Below are 25,986 nucleotides of genomic sequence, written 5' to 3' on the forward strand. Positions count from 1 at the left end.
ATACTTGAAAACTCAGGGAGATCTAGAAGCTTATATTCCCTCTTCACAGGGAGGAGGGGAGGAGGCATGCAGGCAACTTAGGGCAGAACAAAATGATTTCGAGGAAAGATGAATGGGTGGTAGCCTGTGACAAAGTCTGTCTGGGCATGGTGTTAATCTCCAGTTCCCTCTCTGTGAGTCCCCTCTTCTGTGAGGCAAGTTTAATCTTCCCTGGTTGCTGAGATCCAAGGGGGGGGTGGGTGATTCATAACATTTGAGTTCTTTTTGTAGGATCTGTCTTCAGGCAGATAAGGGAAGTTCAGAGAAAGCCCCTCCCTGCCTTTGCTATTTCCCCAGTGCCCTCAGTTGGAAGTCCACAGTGCCATATTTTGGGGGTGGTATTTTGTAAACTCCAGTGTCCTGCTTTCCTCATTCATAAAGCAAGGACAAGACCACGCTCTCATTTCCTTGTGGGACCAGTGTTCTGCAAACAGTTCTTAACATGGTTCTGACTGTTCTTCCAAGTCTGAAGGGGAAATAATAACAAGTTCTCAACAGACCAACCAAGCAGCTGAGTACCCGGCACTGGGTTAAAGACAAAGGAATGGTAAAGAAAGAGAAGACAGATGGGTTCCATGCTTCTCAATGGAGAGGCTATGGACTTGATGCAGGGAAGGGAGACAAGTTTGGCTTTGTGGCAGCAGCAGGCCAGAGGAGCACAGTCAGCATCCCTAGCCCCAAGTGACTCCCAGCACCAGGTAAATGATATGCAGGTAACTGAAATCAACCACCCCAGGTGGTATAAATCTGGGAGCTCAAGGAGAAAGCACCTCACACTGGGAAACCCAGTTCTTAATCCTATTTGTAATCCTATTAGCAGGAGAAAACACAGTTTGCAAATTTCTAGTCCATAATGCATTAAGACTTAAAAGTCACCATTACCACCACCACCACTATGCCAAGACTCAACCTCTGAAGAAAAGAATCATTGTCTGTAACCTCAGCAATAGTCACACAAGCATATCTGCAAACCAATATTCCTCACAAACTGTAAGTTCCTCAATGCCTGAAGTAAAGATAATTGCTCAAGCTCACATAGCAAATAGACACATAATTGGAATCCCCAATGATCAAACTCACAGGTCCCTCTCCTGGCTCCTCAGGAACTGCCCCTATACTTATCTAACTCAAACTTATAAAAACTAAAGAGGGAAGGAGGGAGATCAGAGGGAGAAAAAGACTTCTCATTGGGTGGTTGAAAACATAAGTCTGAATCTACTAGATGCTTGAGTGGGGGTCTTTGAGAGGGGAGGCCAAGAGGCCTTTAAAAGTCACCTTAAGAAAAGAAAAAAAAGTTGCCTCCAGACAGCTGTATAATCAGTGAAGCTGCATGCACTGAAGGTGCAGATGTGTCCAATGTGCACAAATAAAATACCTCTATTTCCAAAATCTTATTTTTAAACCAATGGCCTGGGCATTTCTGAGAAGCCACAGGAGTTAACATGGATTTCCTTAGAGCTCCAACTCCTCCTAAGACCAAAAAGAATGGAAAATCTCGGAAAGATTCTACCTGAACTAAGGGTTCCTCCCTCTTGTTTGGGGGAAGGTTTGCAGGGGAGGTCAGTTGCCACTGACCCTAGAAGTGGGGAGTTTCTCAGGCCTCAACTTCAGTACTGAGATCTGTGCTTTTTCCAAGTCATGCTGACTGAAAAATAAATGACAAATAGTAACCCATTAATTAAGTCCTGGGTGATCTTATATATGCTGTCTTATTTATATCTTACTACAGCCTCTTTCAGATAGTATTACTATCTGCAATTTATGGGATACAGACTCAGCAAGGTTAAGGAGTCAACTCCAGTTCACGAAGTCAGGAAATACCCAGAGAGGACCCAGGATGGACCCAGGCACTCCTGACAGAGAACCCCACAGGCAGCAGACGGCTCTGAAGAGGCGTTCTTTCACCCTCTGTACAAGCTGAGTTAAACAAACACCTCCTCAGATGTTTTTCAGGAAACTTCCAGGGGAAACTATAACGTGAAAAAAATATGCTACCGAAGAGTGTCAGGTCTGTGACTTCCCTTAAAAATCCCTGTCTGTAAAATGGGGATGGTGGTGGCTCTCTGGGAGCGCCAAATGAGGATACCTGGCAAACTGCCAAGAGACTGGGCACGCCAACAAATATAAATGACCTTGAGCAGCAGCATTCCTGCCAGTACTCTGTAAGCAGCTTGGGGGAAAGCTGTGGAGGACTAAGCACACAAACTCATGTTTACTCCCCAAACACGTAGAAGAACATGGAACATGGAAGAGAGGGAATGGTTAGGTCAATGGCTGTGCACACAGGAGACAGTTAATCAATGCCATCACCACTGATGTAGTCTCATGGATCTCACCACCTCCATGAACCCTCCCAGGGTCTTGGATGGGGACAGAGAGAAAAACAGTAAAACAGGAGAAAAATCCAACAGAATGAAAACTGAGAGTCCTATGATTCAGCCACTCTAGAGTATCAGCCTAAAACATGACTCCAGGTCCACACAGAGGTTATCTGTCCCTGCCTCTGGGGGTCTTATGTCCCCAGCACCCACAGCTGGCCTCTCCTGAGGGGAAGGTCAAATGGGCCAAGAAGCTCCGCTGAGCTCCCTGTTCCCAGACAGGACATCTACTTCCCCAGGCTGTGGTGCAAAGGACAAATTCTGGTCAGAAGCACCCAGGTTCCAATCTCAGGTCCTGCTACTTACACTCTGGGTCTGTGGGCAAATGACTACACCACTTTGATCCTCGGTTTCTTCCTCTGTAAAGTGGAGAAAACAGCACTAACTTTTTAGGGTTGTTGTGAAGATTACATGAGATAATCTGCACAAAAGGCCCAGCATGCAGTAAATCAACAACTCTGACTTACAGCAGAGACAAACTTACTTTAGATAGAAACTTGATTCCTTGAAAGGAAATGGTTTCGTGCAATTAATGAGGTCAACAACTTTAAGAAAACTCAGGAAAGCAGAGTGGAAAAACACTCCCACTTCCGGCAGCTGCTGCCCTGGAGGAAAGCAGAAATGGAATGTCTACTCACCTGACTCTTCACACTTTATAAATATACTCACTGCCAACCAGAGGTGCTTGCAGCCAACCGCCTGGGCAAACCAGGCCATCAGGATTTGATCCGGAAATTAAATGTCCAAGCAGTCCAACCACAATCAGTTCAAAAATAGATATCTGTGACTACTTAGTCTTCGAGTACCACTCTCAAAGCCAAAACCAAATGGACAGAGACAGATTTTGGCAAAGCCCTATGCAGACCCCAGCCTTCCTGTTAGATGAAAAATGTCCTGCAACAGCAATGACTCGAAAACTGTCTCAGGGTAGCTAGACAGAAACCCCACTTGAAGACAACTGATTCAAAACACAAAATCAAGCACTGATTCAAGCACGAAAACCTTTGTAAAAGAAGCAAAAAGTCACAGAGGTGGTGCCAAGAGCTCACTTCTGTTTCCAACATGCACCTCCTTCCATGTGGACCAAGGACTATAATTACCTATCCCTAAGCCTCAAAACTGCATATCTTCCCTATGAAATGGGGGGAGGGGAGTTGTCTTTGACAGTTCTTTATCTTGATATTCTACAGTGTCTTGCACAAAATGGGTCCAGTATGAAGCTGAGCTCCTTCTGGCCCACTCACACGCTTGGATACTTGAGATTTGAGAAAAGAACAGACAGGTATTTGCTGTAAAGACAAAGCAGACAGACAAGGCCAAAGAATGTCACTGCATGCTTTCAATCACTGTGAAGCTACAAAATGATCTAAATCACAGTTCATTTCAGTAAGGAAATGTGAGTCATGGGGAGAATGAATACAAGGAATTTGGCTGGGACAAATATCAGTAACATCCAAAATGTTCAGTACTGGGTAGCACAATACTAGGTGGATGGTGGACACTTCCTCACCAGTCTCACAGCAGCAGAAGAAGCAAGCTGACAGCAAAACAAACTGCCGCTCTTCAAATCTAAAGCCATCCTTCTCAGATCTCTGGGGTCAGCCCCAGACAACCCCATCTCCATTACACACTTAAAACTCGCATCACAGAACTTCCTTGAGTGCCCTGTCACTTACTTAGCAGTCTTCCCACACACGAGGACATTTAATCATCACCACCATCACAGGAGGCAGGCACAACAGGCACTTTTATCACATACTTAGACATGAGGAAATTGAGTCCAAAGCACATCTGCCACACAGTAAAATCAAGACTGAAGCACAGACCTTCTAACTCCAAGTTCAAGGTTCATTCTCCAGAATCACCCACTACGGTGCACTCAGACCTGAACAAGTCATGTATCTGAGCTCTAAGCTACTGCTCTCTACTAGGCTGCAGGCACCTACCAGACAGAATTCTAGCACACACCCTTCCCAGCACAGCAGCCCACACACTTCAACCTTCTTCACGAAGACCAAAGCACATAAACCATCAACCTTGCTATCCATCAACAGGTGGCTCCTGTAAGCCACACATCCCATGCTAGGCTGATCACACCTCCCTGACAAATACACAAAACTCAACCCTTACAAGTTTCAAGGGAGACACACATATCAGTGAGTGCCTTTCTACACTCAGTGGCAGGCAGGGAAAGGAAAAAATCATGGACTCCAATAGCCACAAACCAGACAGTCCAGAGGTCCTTCTGCATATCTGTCAGTTTCAAACCCAAACCCAGTCTCTGCTATAGTTTGGATCTTGAATGTATCCTAAAGGCTTGTGTGTTGAAGGCTTGGTTCCCAGCCCGTGGCACTATTGGGAGGTGGTGGAATCTTTAGAGATACGGCCAAGTGAAAGGCAATTAGATCATTGGGGGCATGCCCTTGAAAGGGGATACTGGGACCAAAGACCCTACTTGTCTCACTCTTTGTTTTCCAGTTGCCACAAGGTGAGCAGCCTGCCACCATGATCTACTGCCTCACCACAGGTCCAAAGGCACAGGGCCAGTGGACCACGAACTGAAACCTCCAAAACCATGAGCCAAAAAAAATCTTTCCTCCCTTTAAGTTGATTTATCACAGGTATTCTGTCATAATGACAGGATGCCAACACAGCAAGTAATTTGCTTTTCTAAGTTGCAGTTTCTTTGTTTATAAAATAAGGAATTTAGCCAGGCACAGTGGCGCATGCCTATAATCCCAGCAGCTCAGGATGCTGAGACATAAGGATAGCAAGTTCGAAGTCAGCCTCAGCAACAGCAAGGCACCAAGCAACTCAGTGAAGATGTGGCTCAGTGGTTGAGTGCCCAAGTTCAAGCCCCAGGACCAAAAAATAAGGAATTTTAGAAGTATCTTATAGCATATGTACTTGATGCCACAGAACTATACACTTGAAAATGGTCACAAAGTTTTATGTTGAATATATTTTACCATGATAACAAAAATTAGATTTAACATTCGTATTTTTAAAAATTATCTCACCCATTCATAACAGGATTAAGTAAGACTGTAAAGACACATTATTTTAGTGTCAGGCACATACTAAATTCCAGTAGTAGCTATTTGTTATTAACAGTAATTTTAATCATTTTCATTATAAAGAAAATAGATGTTCAATGTAGAAAATGTCAAAAAGTATAGATACAATTTCCTAAAATACCAAATCCAGAGATAACCAAATATGATTTTTATAGTGTTTTTCCTATGTACATATATTTCTTAACAAATTCAGACTCTAATGTACATACAATTTTATAATCAGGATCCATTCTTTTCTGTTTTACTTGTAATTGCAAAAGCAATCCTCATAAAAACATCCAGAAATAAAGAGCCTTTGTTTAAGACAAGGAGAGAAAGTCATGTGAAACTTGAGAGAAGAACAAGGAGATCACGTTGAGCAACTGGAGACACCCGCCTCCAGGGCTGGAGTGGAGATTTAGCCAAATCCTCTGCACCTGCTCCTCTTTTCCCCGTCATCTTTTACCCACAAAGAAATCTGGATGTCTGGCCAAACAGGAAGGCCAAAAAGAAGCGCTGGAACTGAAGGCCATGAGCTTGTGTCAGGCTGGTTGAAACAAAGAATTCATGCTCCCTCTGCCTAGAACAGTCCTGCTTTCAAGGTGTTCCCACTGATCAGGGAGCCAGGGCAAAGGGGCTGCCCAGAGTGGGTGGGAAAGACACAAAGAAAGGAGTTACTCATTCCAGTCATTCATTCACCCCCAGGTTAAAGATGAGACAACTGAGGCCCAGGAAGGCAAGTGACTTCCCCCAAGGCAGCAATGATGAGGCCAGAATTTAACATTCCATCCCCAATCTGCAGTCTAAAAGCTAAATCATAGCATGCAGCAAAGATGTCAGGGCCTACATCCAATATGACCTTGCCTGTCAACAAGTATTTTGGTATTAAGTGCCTGGGATACATCTACAGAGACAAAAGCCACCCCTGTGCAGAGGATGAAGAAGCTTTTTGTGGGAACACTTGGTGCTTCATCTGGTTCCTACTCTTGGGCAAGGCCTCTCTGCTCCAACTGTAACAAAAAAACAAAGCCAGATACCATACATCCGAGGGATGTCATCCAAGTCAGAACTTCCAAGTGGCTCTGGCAGAGAAAGGCTATGCAATTTAAATGCAGTTCCTCTACGGAAGTTCTTTTGATGTGTTTGGGGAAGCACCCCAAAAATAACTCTGCAGAAGGAATCACTCTCTCACAGAATGAATCTGCAATGTTCACTTCCAGCTAGGAATAGCCTTCACAACTTTGGCTTTGTATGGGTGTTTTGCTTGGAAGAAAGGAAGAAAAAGACTGTGTGTCGACCCAAAGGCAACTCCCGAAATACTGCAGCTGCTCCTGGCACAGGGCAATTCTATTTCCATCTCTGCTTACACATAATTATATTCTAAAGCGATGCTCTCCAGAGGGGCCACAGCGCCACCAGATAACCTCCCAAAGTGGGCGGCTCAGTCCTTAGGAGGTGGAAAAGCTGGCCCACCTTTGGCCCAGCTCTCTGGAGCCCTCATTACACAGCTCCAGGTCCTTTCCTTTGGAGGCTCAAAGAGGAAATCCCACGTCAACTGGATAAGGTGATTTCCCTTCAGCTCTAGGCCAAGGAATCTGAAGTTATGATTCCCTCAGCAATCAAACTGACCCAGCATTGTCTCAGTCCCCATGTCAGGTACACTGAGGGCAAGCCTCCACCTGGAGTTCCTTCTTGTTGGTGTCTGTTAGTTTGCAGGCACAAGTGTTTCTAGGACAAGCAAGAACAAAGTGTGAAGACTCTGCAGGCCAGTTACAAAGTGGGTGGTGGTGAGGGCCCCAGGCCTGTGTACCACACTTCACTCTCTCCCCTCAGGTCCTTGTGACCTCTCCTCCCTGCACTGTATTTTCAAGGCCAAACATGGCCCACTGACCAAGGAAGCTGATTCAACTCTTTCCACAGCACAGTGACTTCACACAGAAGTATCAGGAAGCAGAACTCACTGAGCTTACACACTGACCTCAGCATTTTCTAAATCTGCCCACAGTGATGACCACCTAAATCACAAGCACTGTGTTCAACAGGCAGGCCCAGGGCTGGAGGGAAAAGGACCTCACCACCACCATAGATAAAGAGGCTCTGCAGCTCATGGCAGGGTGGCCACTAGAGACCCCAGGCAGCCCTCCACCTGGCAGCCTATCTACCCTCTGTTCATACTCTTCATGCATCTGGTTTATGTGTGGGGAGAGGAGTGAGTAAAAAGGCATTAGAAGGAGCGAGTGTGTGGTGGATCAAGGGTGAACAGAACACCAACAACTTTTATAAACCTAGAAACAGTCATGAGCTGGCTCATACCTCCTATCCTGCTTTCACTTGTACTCACAGCAACGAGTGGCTCCCATCCCACTAGAGCAAAGGTCAAAGTCTTCATGAACACAGGCAAGGACCTCCTTGATCCTCAGTCCCCTCACGTAATCCCAACCTCTGGGACTTTACATCATGACTTCCCCACAGCACACCCACACTGCACTTCTACCGCACTGTCCCTAAGCCATCTGGAGGTGCACACACACACCCTGGGCCTCTGCATTTGCTGTTCCTCTTCCTCCATACTCCAGCTCCCCCACTCCAGACTGAAGTTCAAGCACTGCCTTCTCCACAGGGCCTTCCCTGGCCACCCCTCAGCATCCCACCTCCCGTCCACCCAGGCACTGCCCCTGCTCTACAGTAATCACACACTCTCATACACTGCCTGGGGTAAAGGGTCCCAAAACACATCTCCCTGGAACTTCAGAATGGGACCCTATTTGGAAATATGATCTGTGCAAACAGTTTGTTGAGTGCGATGGTGAATTTTATGTCAATTTGACTAGCCCACAGGTGCCCAGACATTTGGCCAAACATTATTCTGTGTTTATGAGGGTTTTTCTGGATGACATGGATATTTTAATTGGTAAACTTGAGTAAAGCAGACTGTCCTCCCTAATGTGGGCAGTCCTCATCAATCAAATAAATATCTGAACAGAACCAACAGGCTAGGTAAGAAGGAACCCTACTAACTGACTGCTTACGCTGGCACATTGGTCATTTCCTGCCTTTGGACTTAAACTAAAATACTAGCTCTTCTAGGGTCTCAAGACTGCCAGACTTCAGACTGAAACTTACACCATTGCCTCTCCTGATTTCAGGTCTTTGGATGTAGATTGGAATTTATACCATTAGCTCTGCTATGTCTCCAGCTTGCAGCTCTTATTACTTCTCAGCCACCACAATTACGTGAGCCAACACTTTATAGTTAATCTCTCTATATATTTGCACACCTCAACTGGTTCTGCTTCTCTGGAGAACCCCAATACAACAAGGTCATACTGTTGCACTAATCTCCTATTAGTTCTATATCTCTGGAAAACCCTAATACACAGATGTGGAGGAACCCCAGGTAATGTAACACAAGGCGAGAGGCAGAAATGAGAGCTGTGTTGCCACAGGCTGGGACGTGATGGGGGCCAGTAACCACAGAAGCCAAGAAGGGCATGGAACAGATTCCCCTCTATGCCTCCAGAACTGTGGTAGAACAAATTTCTGTTGCTGAAGCCACTGTTTCTGGTATTTTATTATAGCAGGTGTAGGAAACTAATATACATACATACCACGTACTGTAATTCTCAGTCTCTATCATCCTCACCAGAATACAGGTTCTACAAAAATGGGATTTGGGTTTCTTTCATTCAGTGAAGAATTCCCAGCACCATGAATGGTAAATGACACCTGAGACACTCAGGAAATAATGGCTGAATGAATTCTAGGCAAATAAAGATAAAAAGGGGAGGCAGGGGTGCAACACTCAACCTACAGAGGGCAAAACAGAGAGGCTAATGTTCTAACTTCATTCACAGAAGAGCCAGGTCAAGAACTGAATTGGTACCTGGTTCTTTCACCGAGTGCCACGCCAGAACTGCTGCAGGCAGTAACTAAGCACATACAAATTGTGTGGTGGGGCGGGATCCAGGCTTGGCCCTCAATGAGCAAGGTACCTCACCTGTGGGGTCTTGGTGTCCTTATCTGCTAAGTGCAGCATGGATTAAAGCCTGAGTCGAATCTATCTCCTCTCTAAGAGGCAAGTGAGGTTTGTTCTAATTTATGCTGCTTCTGAGAACCCTCTCAGATCTCCAGAGCCAGGGTGAAGTCTCCATCCTGCTGACTGCCACTCAGGGCAGCAACTTCGGCACATATCACACACTATGCTGAAATCTCTCTCACACCACAGGCCACTATTATCCCATTTGTATAGTTAATCTTCAAATATATTATCCAGATTTGTGTCACAGACCTATCCACAGTCTTGCAATCTATTCAGGTCCCGCTGCAGCCTCACTGGATGCTCTACATCCCCCAGGCCTGCAAACCACAAGTTCATCCAGTAAGGTCAGCTCCCAGAACAAGGTTTCCTTTTCTCTATCTGGTCTCTAAAATTCTAGTTTACTCTGCAGACCTTAGGTACAGCCTTGTCCACATTCAACCTGCAAACCTCAGAAAGTTGGTTTGGGTAAACCATCAGCAAATAAATTTGCCATCATATACAAGCTTGCATGCACACACAGAGCAGTGCAAATACAGGTGACCATGAGAATGAAACCAATCATGGACATGAACTTGAGGCCTGCACTGTTGGGAACACAAGAACATGAGTTTGGAGGCAAGCAGGCCTGAGTGGGAATCCCAGAGCTGTCTCACACTGGATGATCATCTACTTCCCTCTCTGCACTTCAATGGCCTCATTTCATAAGGCCCCTGGAGGAATAAGTAGCATGCCTAATACCTTGTAGGTCTCCTTAGTCACATCTGGAAATGGGTAACGGGTGGCAGCATGGAGAAGGAAAAGAGTCTCAACTCCCTAGAGCCCCAGACCTGGGCTCACTTCCACTCTGTCCTACAGCTTGTGTTTTGGGGCATGCACTTGGCCTTTTAGGGTCTCACTCAGTTGCTTCAAAACAAATGGAGGACATCCTACTAGGAACCCCAAGCACGCAGTCCACCTAATAATGTGACAAGGCCTTTGCATTTGGGGCCTTGGTGTGCACTGAGGATGAGGTTCAAACCAGGAACAGTGTAGAGGGAACATCCAAACTTACTTTCCTGCCTCACCAAAGGCTCCCTGCCAAACCTCCCACCTTCACCCCTTTATTTCCAAAACTCCTACCTTCATCTATCTCCAGGTGACTTAATCTCCTGACCTCCCCTCCTCAATGTTACCCTATGCCCATATTTATACTTAGCAAATATAACATGTAGTCATCCATTTAAAACATTTATTAGCCGGGTATGGTGGCACATGCCTATAATTCCAGTTACTTGAGAGGCTGATGAAGGAGGATCACATGTTTGAATTCCGCATGGGCAACTTAGTGAGACCTTGTCTCAAAGTAGAATTTTTTTTAAACATTTGGGGATGTAGTCACTGGTAAAACACTCCTGGGTCCAATCCCCAGTTTAACCAAAAAATATATATATATACATACACACACACACACACACACACACACACACGTGTATTTATGTACGAATTGTTTTTTAAGGATAAAGGAACACAAATCCAAGTAGTTACTTAAAATTACTGAGTACTTACTAGGTAGTGCTAAGAGTTTTATAAACATTACTCTTAATCCTCACAATCTCACAATCACCCTGTGAGGTAGACACTATTAGTATTGCTGTATTCCAGACAAGAAGACTGAGGCCCACAGAAACAAAATCACAGAAATAAAATAACTTTGCTCAAGTTCCATAGCCATGTAGGGCGGGTAGGAGCTGAGATCCAACACAGCTCCACTCTGAAGTCTCTTCTCCACCCAATGACCTCCACCACACTCCTCTCTGTTCCCCACTTGACGATAGGTGAATGACACTGTTGTTCCACAGGCCAAGCTTCCCAAAGTCCACTGGGCAACTTGGCCTGCAAAGAGAGTCCTGGGATGGGCCTATCTGTGCAGGCTTCCACATATTTCCTCTACCAGCTACTGGTCAGGTCCCCAAACGCCTTCCAAGAAACCACTACTTCCCCCCAAAGCATGATAAGGGGCAAACTGTCAGGATTTTCCCACTGAAGCCAGCAGTGGGGGGAAATGATGGCTGCACAGCTGGAAGGAAAGACCTACTCAACAGGGAATCTTGCCTCACCACATTCCCAAAGGCATTCCCAGAGGCTTTCCCAGAAGCTACAGCATCAGGCTTCCCAGCACCTCTCAGCGCCCCATCTCAGATCCCTATCTCAGCAGTACAGGACAGACTGGTTTCAACTGATACTTAACATGCCTGCTTCCCCACAGAAGAGGTTCAGAGTACTATGTATGGCATATTACACCAAAATTCAACTGTTCTATTATTGTACCTAACCTCCAAGGAAACTGGAGAGACCATGCATGCAACCAGCAGCACTTGTTTCTAGCAGCATGATGCTTACACCATGCTGAGCAGAGCCAAGGTCCTGGTGAGCTCAGTTCCACAGTTACTGTGGACCTGCCCACTCAGGACTGAGATCTCACCACCAAGCTCCAGAGGCTGAACAGTGAGTGCCACAATTTCATGAGTGATCACTGACACGCCTACTGAACAGGATTATTTCTTTCACTTAATAGAATGGCACCCAATGGGGAAATGGGTAACCTCATAGTTTTGGTAGTTTAAACCAGTACAACCCTGGAGAACACAGCATGGATACTGCTACAACATTTTAAATGAATTCTACTCCTAGAGGAACACATGCACTCTGACATGTGTGTATGAAGATAAAATAGCAAAATGAATTAGTTTAAAGTTCATCAACAGGAAGTCAATTCATTAATTATGATATACCTATATATTATAGACAAATAAAAGACAAAATAGAGAACAGAGGTCTCTATTGAGAACATACATGAAAAATCTCCAATATATACATTATGTGAAAAAAATCAATAGTGAAAAATATATGTCAGATTTAGGCTTATAAAAAAAATCACAAGCATGTGTGTCTATACAGGCTGACAGTTTCAGGATATGCATGCAGCTGAAGTTGTTTACCCCTGAGAACCTGGCGGGGAGGCACGCAGGGAGAAAGGGGCTTGACATGTCTCAATGTACTTCTACACTATGTGGCTGAGAGGGTGGGGTACTGAGCAGAACATATCAGGTATTGTCTATATAATTTAAAAAAACACTGAGTCAATTATAAACACCACCACCAAAACAGCTATGCTGACATGAAACTGCAGCACCAACATGAACAGGCTTCCATGCCACACTCTAGGGTTGACTCAAGGCTGACAAAGTCCAGTTTCCATGCCACAGAGGGCAGACTGGAGGGCATCAACAGGGAAGGAGGGAAACATGGGATGCAGGGAAAACTTTGGCAAAAGTTCTATAGGAGCTGCAGGCCTGTCCTACCCTGAACCTGTTGTCCCCCAAACTTACCAGTTCTGTGGCCTTTCTCTCTCTCACCCCCAACAGAACGAGAAAAGAGCCAAAACCAGGGTTAAAGAAAATTTCCTTTCCCCACAGCAGAGCAGAGGCCTCCCACTGCCACCAACGGAGCTGCTCCAAGGCAAAGCCAAAGAGAAGGCCTGGCTAAACTCCACCTGCCCAACAAAGGCATGATGTACCGGGCTCCTGAGATGGCAGGGAGAGCCAAGACTGGCAGCCCCCAAGCCCACTCATCCGAGTCCTTTCACTTCGGCAAGCAGCCCAGGAATCTTTTCACACTCACTACTGAAATACAAACTGCACCAGTATACAAATCAGATGGTTCTGCCAACAAAACAGCAACAACACGGAAAAAAAGCAAGATAAATCAATGGTATCCTGTCTAAATATATATTTATTCTTTCTGCTTGCCAGAGCAGTGGTACTGCTGTAGATCTGAACATTTGAGAAATATCTTTTTTGTTTCCCAGTAATAATTAAAACAAACACATATCCCCCACGTACATACCATTAGGCACAAAAGAAAAACAGCAAAGAGGCTTTGCTTAGGACTTAATATTTAAGAGATAGGCACGATAGATAATATCCACAGGCAAGAACACTCTTCTTTCATTAAAACGTGTTGTGTCTGGCAAGTGCTCCTAACATATCAGACAAACTCGATGGATGTCCTAATAGTCCACAGTGAGGAGGCTAGGTGACCTTAGAAGAAGGAAGAGAAGTCGCCTTTCCCAGGGAAAAGAATAAGTAAGCATCAAGCAGAAAGTGGGTGAACAGTCTATGTAGGGACTCACCTGCAAGACAGGCTGTGACTGATGATACTGGGAAGCAGTGAGGTCCAACACAGATAACTCAGCTGCCTCCTCACAAAGAATGCAGCCCTGATAAAGCCAGAACCTGATCAACTGATCTCCAGCCAGATTAGAGCCAGAACAAACTATCTAAAGGGCAGGGGTATTATGCAATCTGGAAAAGGAATTCCAAAAGCAAGTTTACTATTGAGTCTAGCACTGATGGGGGAAAGGGCACAAGAACAGTATATACCTGACATGGTGACAGTGTGCTGAAAATGAGAATACCAGTCAACCATCTCCCTAGGCTCTGGTCCACTGAGCTCCACTGCAGTCTTTGGGGGAAGGTGACGTCAACTCCTGCTCTGGGACTGCCACTCATCCACCATCACTCCTTTCCAAGTCAACCCCATCTAGGCCAGGTCAGGTCTTAGGAATAGCCAGAACTGAGGACGAAACATGTTGTGTGTCCCTAGGTCAACGGGGAACAATGGAGTGCAAACCACACCCCAGGGAATCTTCTTCCTTTGATAGCTTCTTATCTTTGACACTTTTCACTTGAAATTTGAATGCTCAAACCAGTATCTCCTTAAATGGGGTACCAAGAGCCCAAATTTCATCCTCTGGGAAGCATTTGGGATGGCAGAAATGATAAGGCCATGGGGTAGGCACAGAGAGGGCAAGGCCCTTTCAGGATGGATTTAGACACCTGTCTCTAGCTATTAGCAGAGACCAAAGGAGATTCTAGTTGCTGCAGAGATTGTTCTCTCTGTAAGGAGTTAGTAGTTTCAGCACCTAGCCCTGGGGGCTCAGAACTGCAAAGAGAAAGGTCAGACAGGGATAATCTCAGATATGATTCCTCCCTCTCTCATCCCCAATATCCAAAGAGACTGAGCTCTTCTAATTCCAACATGTCTCCTGTGCCCCAGCATCACTGACAGGGTTTTCATGTCTTACATTCAGGGCCTCCTGGTCTCTGGAGCTGAGTACTTTAATACATTCCTCCCTCTTCTATTTTCCACTTGCTTCACTTCACACTCCCCATAGCCCACTGAGCAATTTTTCCAGAATTCAGACCTGACCTTCTCACTTAATGAAGCTCCCAACCTACAGGACAGGAGGCCTATCCCGGGCAGAGCAAAGCCCCTGCCAGCCTTTCCAGCATGGATGGAAGCACAGGCTATGGCATCCCACTGATCACAGCCAACTCTAAGATTAACCACTTGCTGGACACTTTCTGTCCCATTTCTACATCTGTACACAGGGAATAACAAGCGCCCTCTCAGACCTGCTGTAAGGTTAAGTCAAGTTGTGAAGAGCCTAGCTCTCCAAGAGTGTTCAATCCTACCACTTGGTCCCCAGCTGGCTCAGCGGGTGCTCCTTCCCCACCATGCTATACCACCTCTTCATGATGAATGAACGAGAATTAATCCAAGAGCAACGAAGGCACATGCACACTCTAAAAACATAAAAACAAGGTTGTCAAAATGTGAATGAGACCAAAATTAATTCATTATCAAAACAATGTGAAAGGAGGAAAAGAGTAAGAAAACATCACTTTTGGGAGAAAATGATTTTAAAATATAAATCTCTGTGATATTTTGGACTTCATTTGTTCCAAAGATTTAGGAAGATGACATTTCAAAGGCTCACAAAGGAGACTTCTATTTTTTAAAAACTATTTCTTAATTAATATCTTCAGAGAACTAAGAAGTACTTTTATAAACTGACTGAATCTTAATGAAATTCTCAGAGAAATTCTGGCATCAGTCACAACAAACACCCTCTTGGAATTTAATTTCCTCTTCAGCACACAACTTACTATAGAAACTCATTTATGATGCTGCCACGAGTCAAACTCTGCCTGGAGCACAAAACCCTCAAAGTCCCACAAGAGAATCTTACTTGGGACTCGGTGGAAACTGGCCTTATATTTGGTTAAATCCTATATCCAACAAATTTTCTCCATGCCAAACTTTCAGCTTCTACCATCAACCACAGTGAACTCTTCCATCTCTCTCCTGCCCCTCTCCAACCCACTACAGCTCTTCCTGTGGCCTTCCAGTGCCCCCCAGGCCCAAACTCCCCAAATTCAGTCTATTTTCCCTGTCCAACAAATGAATAAAAAAAAGGAGAGAAGTCCACGAAACAAAAAGAGAAGACCATGAGCAACTAGCTAAATTCATTAACTTTCTGCCAAAGACCTATTCATTCTGACTTCTGGCTTCATTCAATTTCTCTTTGGATGAGATGATTGTGGGTCCTAGGATATTTAGTGTATACACTGGGGAGCGGAGGGGGGACAAAAGCTGAAAGAATTATTTATAAGGACAAAAATGTACTTAAAAGCCTTTCTCCCCTGAGGATAACTCCTACTGGAAAACTTGATCAATCCCATTATCTGGAATGCGAGCCATTGAGACAAAGGAATAGCCAACCTTTATTGAGCACCCACTGCAATTCACACATTTATCTTACATAAGGAAGCTGATATTACCCTAGTTTTACACACGAAGAAACCAAGCTCAAAGAGGTCAAGGCAACGGACTCAGGATTTACATCTAGGTCCGCCAGACACCCTAGACCACTTCTCACTCTACTTCTGGTGTCCACTGGTGCTTATGTTACAGTGCCTGCATTAGAGACTACTTTACAATTTATATGTTTCTTTCCACATACATGATTTAATTTAATTTCCTAGAGGAAAGTCAAGAATTCCTTTACCACCATTACAAAATTCTGCTTGGATTCAAAAATCATCAGTAACTTTTACAAACCTGCTGCAACACAGAGTTTTGCCCTCACCTGGCTTTTTTCACCTGTAAACTGATGCTCATTCTTACTTCACAGGGCCTAATACATGGCAGGGGCTCAAATGGTAACTATTATTAGCAACGCAATTCTTACTGGTTAAAGGAAATTAAACACATTCACATTCTAAAATATAGATATTTTAGAGACCCAACAATTAATATTTACTTGTTGGAAAAGATATCGTTTCATTTTATCACTCCCTCAAATTCAGGAATAACCACTAACTTAGCTTTCAACAAGGAAAAAAACAAAAAAAGGATTACTGAAAATGATGTGGTTGCCAGGTACAGTGGTAGATGCCTATAATCCCAGCAACTCAGGAGTCTGAAGCAGGAGGACTGCAATCATTAAGTTCCAGGCCAGCCTCAGCAACTTAGCCAAGGCCTTACAACTTAGCAGCCCTTTCTCAAAATACAAAATAAAAAAGGGCTGGAGATAAAAAATATAAAATAAAAAGCATCCCTGACTTCAATTCCCAGTATGCCACCTCCCAAAAAATAATGTGGTCAAACCCAATATGGATTTTGAAAGCTACTAACAGAAGAGCATTCAGCTGATAAAATACAAAAAATCCTCCCCATCTTCCAGAACCATGACTTGACCATTAACTGTGCTGTTTAGCTGCAGTCATTTTAATTCTGTGATAGCCCTAAACATCCAAAGCATTTCTTATGAGGTTGCCCAGGGAATGTGGGGAACACGGGTGGGGTGGAGAGGATACATATTGTTGATTCAAGCTATTTTTTAATATGCTGCATCTAATGCATTGCTTGCCTATTTACTACATTCACTTGAAAAGAAACCAGGTTAATTCAGAAATGCCAGATGCAGTAGGCATCAGCTCACTTCCCAAATCAGAATGGAAAAGATGCAGAAGTGTGGTGACACAGGATCCTAGCATCAATCAGACAGAAGGAAATCTATATTATGGGAATGAGAGGTCCTGGAGGTGTTCTTGGCCTGTGGAGACCAATCCAACTGAGCATCCACTCCAGGCTTGAAAGTTTAAAAAAAAGAAAAAAATTCAGGTCCACAGGTGATATATGTAAATATTTTCTAAACAAAGCAACTTTATGACAAAGATAGCCAACTGCACCAACCTACATCAACTGCCTACATGAGAATAGTATTCACAATGTAAAACTAGTACCCAATTATTATTAGCTTCCTGTTTTGCTTTTTGATTATTGCTCCTCATCTGTTTTCTTTTAAATGTTTCCCAATTTCCTTGTAAGGACAGACTGAGGTTTACTGTGTGTGGCTACTCTGGTCTCACAAGCAAAAAGACTTCAGTTTCCATCAGATTCTCTCTTTTCATATCCCATTTCACTCATAAAACTGAGGTTCAGAGAGGGCAAGTGGCTCATCCAAGGTCATACTACTTGGAAACACATCTAAGCTCAAACAAGGGCTCAAGAGAGCCTCAGTCTGAGTCTCCAGCTGCACCACCGATGCAAATGACCTGGTATACTGGTGTCTTGAATACAAAGTTTATTTGGGAGGAAAAAAAACAACCAACATGAGTCATCTCCGTTGTCAAGGGGCACCACACAGGTTGTTCTAATAAGGCATCCAGCCTCTCCAGAACCACCTGTTTCTGAAATAACCAGCCTCAGCTAGAGAATAAAGGCCATGTCTTCTACCCACAAGCCTGTGAGCAGATGTGTCCTGGGCTTTGGCAGCTGCTACCCCAACCCTGGAGCCTGGACGTGGGCAGTAAATGGACAGGGAATGGAGTGGGTGGGTACGCGAAGAGAGAGGAGCTTTTTTCAGATAGTTATGATTTCATGCAGCTTAATCCTACTCACCTTGGAACGCCCCTAAATCTATCATCCACTCAGCTGTCCCTCCTCAACTTCCCCAGGGCAAAAGCTGTGCAGTCTCAGAGGTGAATTTGGCAGATGGGAAGGGCGGCACTTGACCCCGACCGCAGAGGAAGCCACGCTCAGCTCCGTCCCCGCCCACCCATACTGGAACTCTCTGGTCTTTGCACTCCATAGGCGTCCCCAACTCTGGGCCTGCCGCCTCCCTCCGAGTCTGCCCCCGGCCCAGCCCGGTAGGAGATAAACCCCGTTTGCGCTGCCAGCTCGTCGCAGGTCCGCCAGCCCCAAGGCTCGCCCTGCTCTGGGGCCTCCCTCCGTCCCCACGACCGACTGGGCCCCCAGCCGGACACCTGCCGCAATCCCTCCCGGCGCCCGCAGGGGCCCCATGTCTCCCGCCTTCCCAAACGGGGCCCTCCCGACCGCTCCGCACCCGCACTTCCCGCCCGGCCCACGCAGGCTCGCGGTCCGCCCCAACTTTTCCGGCCTCGGCTCCGAAGCAGCAGGGATGCCGCGTCCGAGCCGCGCCGAAAGCCGGAGCACGCTTCCCCGCCGCCGCCCGCCCCGCCGGCGCGAGTTGCGCTCGGGACCCGCTCGGCTCCCGGGCCTCGGTCGGCAGCCCGCCGTGGAGGCGGAGCCGGCGTGGCGGGAACCGAGCTGTCCCGGCGCCGCACCCCGCCGGGCGCCGGGTGCCCCGCGCCGCCCGTCCGCCCCACCGCCGTCCTCGCGCCCACGCCGCCCCCTGCCCACCTGCCGCGGGCGCCGCCACCTCCGCCGCCACTGCCGGGAATACGTGGCAGTGGCCGCAGCTCGCGCTCCCCGCCTCGCCTCTCCTCTCGGCGCCCGCGCGGGCGGCTCCGGCGTGCCGGACCGCAGCGCCAGGCGCCCTCTGCCGCCGGGAAGCCGAATCCTCCCGCCCTAACCCTAACGCTCGCCCGCGCCGCCCGGGCCTTGGCCCCGCTCGCCCTCCCGCCCGGCCGGCTCCGCCAGCCCCGCCGCGCCCCCAACGCTGAATGCTGAGCGGGGGCTTCGGGGCTGGGAGAACTGACCCGCGAGCCGCCCGGCCCGCCGCTGCCTCCGAGGAGCCTGCCTTGACAACCCCAGCCGGCTCGGCGCCCTTCCTCCCGCGCAGCTGGTGCAGAAGTCAGCTCCCCGTAGACGTATTTTCTGTTCCTTTGGATGCCTCCCCAACGAGATAGCAAAATCGCGGAGGAGGGTGGTTAAGGGAGCACCACCACGTGTAAGCGTGCTCACCGCTTTCTCTCCTGAGGCTAGGTCAGCGCCCTGCCTGGAATACCGAAGTGCGCAATAAATACTTGTGGAGGGAGTCAAGGAGTAGAGGTTTTACAGCTCTCTGCCCAACTAGGTTTTTATGCTACCAGCGGTCAGAAATTCTGGCCTAGAGTGGTTTTTTGTAAATTACACGTGCACATGTGTGCTCAGTTTAAATAAACGGGACTTTCACAGTTCCCCGTCTCAGACTAGCACCAAAGCTGCACAAGGCCCAGAGCTAAATGTTATTCAGAACTTCAGTCAAACATACTTAGGTTTTAAATTAACCACTTAGAAGCTGGACGGTTTCAGGAAAGCTAATGTCCCTGGACCACAATTACCTCACCTATAAGTTAAGAATTTTAAAAACCCTACTTCATAGGGTTATTGTGAGAATTGAGATCATTCATTGTAAAAGGATGTACACAGCCCTCTAGATGCTATGACAGTATGTAAATGGAGGTACTTATTACTGATCTAGCAATAATAAAAAGGAACATGTATAATAGTAGTTACCTTTTCACCTGAGGACAACCTTAAAATCTTTGTATGGTAGTATTGTCACCTACCCAGTAAGGTCAGCCCTGGGAGCAAGTCCTCTTCTGTCCTCCTACCCCCACACACTCACACACTCCAGGAACACGTCTTGGTGTTTTTAAGAGCTGTAGAACCAACTTCTCCAGATTTTCCAATGGGGCTTCTGTGGTCAATCTCTTAATCAACAAGTGCTTATTTTATTGATGTCAAAGGTAGTAAACAGATTGAGGGCTCTTGCTGTGTACTGCCTCTTCCTGATTCCTTCCTGTCCCTCTAACATTCTTTCAAACACACTTTTTTTTTGGGGGGGGGGGGGTACTGGGGATCGAACCCAGGGCCTTGTGCTTACAAGGCAAGCACCCTATCAACTGAGCTATCTCCCCAGCCCCTCAAACACACTTTTATAAGAAGTCTTCTTCCTGGTCCACACAGCAGTGCAGTGACATTCCTCAGAGGGGCCCTGACTGAAGTCCCAGTGCATTCATTCATTATGGGCTTTCTACACCTCAGTCCCATCAACTGTAACACTCATAAGAATGGGATCATAAATGGGATCTAGGAGGGAACTCCCCAGAACAAATACATGGTTAATCCAATTATGGATTAGTTTATTTAGCAAGTATTTAAGGAGTATCTATTTAGTGTTGTAGGTAGAAGACAGTTGAGGGAAATAATCATGAGTGAGGTTAAGTCCTTGCCCTCAAAGAAGTTTGAGCTCTAGTGGATGAGACAGGCATGCATATAAATGTACTCCACACTAGGACGGAAGGGATGCAAGAACATGGGATATGGTTAATATGAAATTAGTAAGCCTCAAAGTCCAAACTGAGGTAGTGGCATCACAGTATGAATTGCTTTAATCCATTATCATTGTAATGCTATTTTCCTATAAGTATTATGTACAAAACTTCCAAAGGCCACTGCAAAAAATTACTAATTTTATGAGGCAAGCCAAGTCACTGATGAAGAATTCAATACCTTAATAAGGTGACTCCATATTACTTTATTCCAGTAATAACCTATATATTATCTTTGTGAAAGTGCCATAATTAAGTTGAAGTTGCATATCTTGCAATGCAAATCTAGGAGGGAAAGTTCACACATTATTACAATAATGGCTTCTAATGACATATACCTACCAAGGTGCCCTTGTGTGGTCTCTGCCAATGTTGACCCTGGTATTTGCTTTGGCCACTGAGACATAAGCAGATAGGCCATTTGATGAACCGAGCACTTGTGTCTTGCTTCTTGCTCTCTTGGAATGCTGCCCTGAGACTGCAGTGAAGAAACCTGGCCCAACCACCCTAAAGACGAAAGACCCCAAGGAGAGAAAGACTTGCTATCACAGCTATGCAACCTGCCAGCTAAATTCAGCCACGTGAGTGAGCCCAGGCAAGGCAGCCAAAAATAACCCAGCCAACCCCAGAATTTTCAAGAAAAAAAAAATTGTTATTTTAAGTTACTAAATGTTGGTGTGGTTTTTTATACAACAGATACCAATACATACATCATTCACAGGCATTTCTACACTTACAATGTCTTGGTAAAATTCATCTAAGAATCGGTATTATTGCTAGTGTTTTTCTGTCATGAAGCATTCAGTTGGAAGTCACTATATCTAAGCTTAGCAGAGCATCACGTTTTATGTAAATGCTTTCTCAAAGTTCTTCATTGAATTGGTTACTGAGCCTAGGACAGTTCAAAATTCTTTTGCAGCAGATATGATAGTGGGGTGGCAAAATCAGCATGCAAGCTACCAGAAGCTTTAAACATACCTGCTTGGAACACCAACAATAGGTATCATGGAGGTTGGGTGTGTCTCCCACTCTATTGTAAACTCTTTGATGACAATTAAGATTATTGACAAGGTGTCACCATAGATCACAAAACATCCAAAAAGGAAAGGAAGTAAGAAATCATCTAACCAACCACCTCATTTTATAGATGAGAAAACTGAGGCAAAGAGAGATAAGAGCCTTACAAATTCTAGCATTCTTGATCTGGCTCAGAGCAAAACTGGGATGACCAATTCAAAGGTCTTTACATTGTTGAACTACTCTATTTATCTTTTTGACATTTTTGCTATTAAAATATTTTAAAATATTCTTCTCATACCCAAAATTTGTCTACAACTTTCCTTTGCATTTAGGATAAAATCCAAATTCTTAATATGTCCTCACACCCTGTGAGTTCTGGTGTACCTTGCTCCCGCAGAGGCATTAGTTCCTCTCTATCCCTCAGGACACTCTTCCCTACTGTCTATACTTTCTGTTCCCCAAACCAACAAGCTATTCTCCACTTCAAGCCCTTTGCATATACTGTTTCCTTTATTGACATGTTCTTCCCAAACTCTTCACTTTGCTAAATCCTAGTGTAAGGACCCACTCCAATTCTCTGGTTGCAATCAATAGAAAGTAATTCAGAGGATAGTATGGATAGAAAAAAAAATTGAAAAACAGGCAACTCACAATGTCTTCAGACAAATTTTAGGAAGGTCAACAATAAGGATGGATCCAGAATCTAAGGAGAACAGACAAACACCTTGTCAAGCCTCTGCCACGGAAACAATTCTTTCCAGTTTTCTGTTCTTGCATCACTCTGCTACAGATTTCAAGCCCTGGAAGGAAATACCTTGACCTAGCTCAGTCACAAGCCCTGCCTCAGCCAAAGGAGAATGGAACAATTTGAATGAAAGCCCCCATGATGTTGCTACCAGGCCAAAGGAAAGTTGACCGAGGATGACAAAAACAATAAATGTCCACAACATAACCTCTTGGGCCTTACCATAAATGTCACCTTCTCAGGGCAGCTTTTCTGAACTGCTAAATCACACTCACTGTTTCATTATTCTCAACACATATTCTAATTACATACTTTCGTATTAGTTGTTTTCTTTCAAATTCTCTTTCCCTAAGAGAAGGGACTGTGCCTGTCTGCTGTATACTACATCTTCACTACCTAGCACAGAGCCTGGTGCATAACAGACTCTCAATGAATATTTATCAAATGAATAAACAGACCGACAAGTGAGAAAATGAATAAATACAGTCCTTACAATCCTTCTGACCTGATCCATATGACATTAACTTTGTAAGACTGAAAGAGAAAAGACAAAGAAAATGTGGTGAGCATAGGTTGTGGGTTTGCTCTGCTGGGTTTCTATATGGTGCTGTGGAAAGAACAAGGACCCACACCCTGGAAAGTAAGAAAAGACCATGCTGTGCATCAGAAATGATTCACATCTTGCTATGCTGTGCTATTCTTGAGGTTTAAGTTATATATGCAGTTAAATAAGAGATAAGGAGACCTACAGTGGTGAAGTCTGTGTGCCTAGAACATTTGCAGAAGTAGGAACTCTCAAAACTAAAATGGAGTTCGTGCTCTGGCTGCAATGCCAGGAGCTGAGGTCAGCAGTATAAGTTCATAAACCTGCTCCCTCGGCCTCCATTTATGCTTGGCAGTCCATTCTCAATAGCAGAGGCCCCAGGCTCATCTACTGATGGCTGTGGGTCCTTGGAGAGGTCTTCACCATTTGGCCCAAATGAGAGTAATAAGCAATAAAGCTAAATGTGTTCACTTTGGGTATCAATAAGTATTATAATCATGATAGATTGTGAACAGGGTTTTTTGTTTTGGTCATTTTTATACAAAACAAAAACTTGACAATCTGTTTCCCCTGCCGGGGAAAGGAGTTGTTTTGTTTTTAATGTTTCTGGTCCTTGAAACCTGAAAGCTTCAAAAATTACTTTACCATCTCAAAGATCCAGGCAACCCCTGCAAGTGTGTCTATCAGGAAGTTAACTGATGAAGCAGTAAACATCAGTATATCAACCATTGTTGTTGCTGTTGTTGTGATCACAGTTACATAGCCCCAGCCTGTTTCCTTTCCTGCCTCACACCTAGTTGGCCATCACATTAGGCTAAAGAGACCTCACTCTGTTAGAAATAATGAGGTGCCTCAAGAAATCAAACACATGGTCAAAAGCGAGTGGGCAAGACAAACCTTTACTTCTGGCCGAAAGGTGAGCTAGGAATCCAGTTAGCAATCACACCTGGGTGGGCAGTCCATCTGCTTATATCTGAAACCGAAAGCAGCACTGCCCTTCACTCTGATTCTGATTGGAGGAGTTGGGGGGAGTATAATCTATGTGACTGACTAAATTTAGAATTAGCACTGGCAAAAGGGAAGGGCTACAACTGGATCCAATTAAGGCAGAAGACTAGATTTTGAAAATGAACCACCAGACTTCTATTTCTCACAACTCCTAGGACTGCATCTGGGCTGTGGGTCAGGAACAAGCGGCCCCTTGGCTCTTTCCTTAAAACCTAAACTTGAAGTCTTGTAGGTCACCAAGAGTGTGTGCGTGTACACATACGTGCGTGTATGTACACTTATGGCAGTGAGAGTCCTTAGGTCACCATAGGAGAGCTGCCTAACTCTAAGAGGATGAATTGTTTTAACCTTGCTTTACAAAGAGGGAAACTGTGACTGGAATGCTCAAAGCCTGGTTGAATGCCAAGTTTAAACACTAAATTGACCTCTTTAGTAATGTTACAGGTGATCCTTAGTGGCAGTGAAGTTAAATTTTATACAAATTCCCAGACACCAACATTATGAAAGATTCGTCTAGAAGTGTGTCTTCTCTAAGCTGAGAGAGGAAACTCTTCAGCTTCTTGTATGTGAATAGTATTGTGGTTTTAAGCCCTGCACACTTAGTGTGCAGAAGCTTGCCTACACACTTCATATACTTAGCTAGAATCTGAGTTTCACGAAGAAAGTCACTGCATAAAAATCTAGTATAATAAAAATGTCTTTTTCTCACCAGTAGTAATATTATATGCATTTTTTTAACAAAGACTTTGAATAAAATTATAACTTTTTCATTTTACAGTAAAGGTGAGTGCACCCATTTGAACAAAGCTGTGAAATTCCATATAAGGAAGTTTTGAGATCTCTGCTTTCGTTTGTACACAGGCACTCATGAAAAGTTCAACCAAGATCTTCATGCTCACTGACTCTGGCTTCCTGAAATTTAAGTCTTCAGCTAAAGGTGGAAGCAATTCATACCCAATTCATGCTGCCAGCAGCCACGCCTGTTCTCAAGCCAAGAACACCAGTGAACTCTGGTGTTCAACTTAATTTCTTCACAACGTTCTCTCTGCTGGCAAATGTTAAGTTTCTATTTTAGGCGAAAGAAGAGTACGACTAACTTGCCTGCCTTCATGCTCATCTAACTCCTTTCAGGATTTCAGAGTTTTTACTTGGGAAAGGAGGACCATGCCAACGTGACAACTCCCCAGAGTCCCATTAGAAGTAGAACTGTGAGCATGCTTAGAATGGAGCAGGGGAGTTCCATCTTTCTTCCATAGGTTGTAAATAGTCTGTTACTGTTTTTAAGTTTCCAACTAAAAATTTTCCAAACTAAAAAATTAGTACTTTTTAATTATCTTAACTTTCAAATGCATAACACAAAATCTTCATCAGTGACTCAGCTGTTTCCCTCTTTGTTCTTTTAGTGTGTCACACTTTTCACATCAAAAGGTGTTTCCTATCAACCATGTCCTTATCCCCAACTGAGCTTCATCATCATCAGGAAGGAATAAAATTTTTAGTCTGTGCTTAGCTTGTCAATCACCTCACACATATTCACTGAGCACCTAATAATGCAGGAAATTGAAATTTATGGATACAGAAGTGAGCATAAAAGACAGTCCTTGCCCTCCCTAGAAAAGCTTACAGATCAGTGAAGGGGAAAATAAACACATAATTCCAAATCATGTTAAGGGTGCAAAGAAAAAGAGCCAGGGTATACAAAAAAGTCTAATAAAGGAAACTAGCTTTTAAATGGAGACATCATGGAAG

General features: G+C 44.9%; 1 protein-coding gene across 9 annotated transcripts in view; it reads right to left on the bottom strand.

The window, feature by feature from the left end:
- Nucleotides 1-19,490, bottom strand: part of Smco4 (single-pass membrane protein with coiled-coil domains 4) — a 60,498-nt gene extending 41,008 nt beyond the window's left edge. For 2 of the 9 annotated variants that reach the window (XM_047517482.1, XM_047517475.1), the window contains exon 1: nucleotides 19,364-19,490. The gene's annotated coding sequence lies outside the window, so the exon portion shown is untranslated. Of the gene's footprint in view, nucleotides 1-13,683; nucleotides 13,734-18,302; nucleotides 18,337-18,747; nucleotides 18,767-19,064; nucleotides 19,196-19,363 lie in introns of those variants that run through there. The other 7 variants (XM_047517481.1, XM_047517474.1, XM_047517479.1 and 4 more) reach the window with 6 other exon arrangements.
- Between the last annotated feature and the right edge of the window lie 6,496 nt (nucleotides 19,491-25,986).

Source organism: Sciurus carolinensis, chromosome 11 (genome assembly GCF_902686445.1).
Source record: "Sciurus carolinensis chromosome 11, mSciCar1.2, whole genome shotgun sequence".
In the NCBI taxonomy this organism is placed as follows: Eukaryota; Metazoa; Chordata; class Mammalia; order Rodentia; family Sciuridae; genus Sciurus; species Sciurus carolinensis.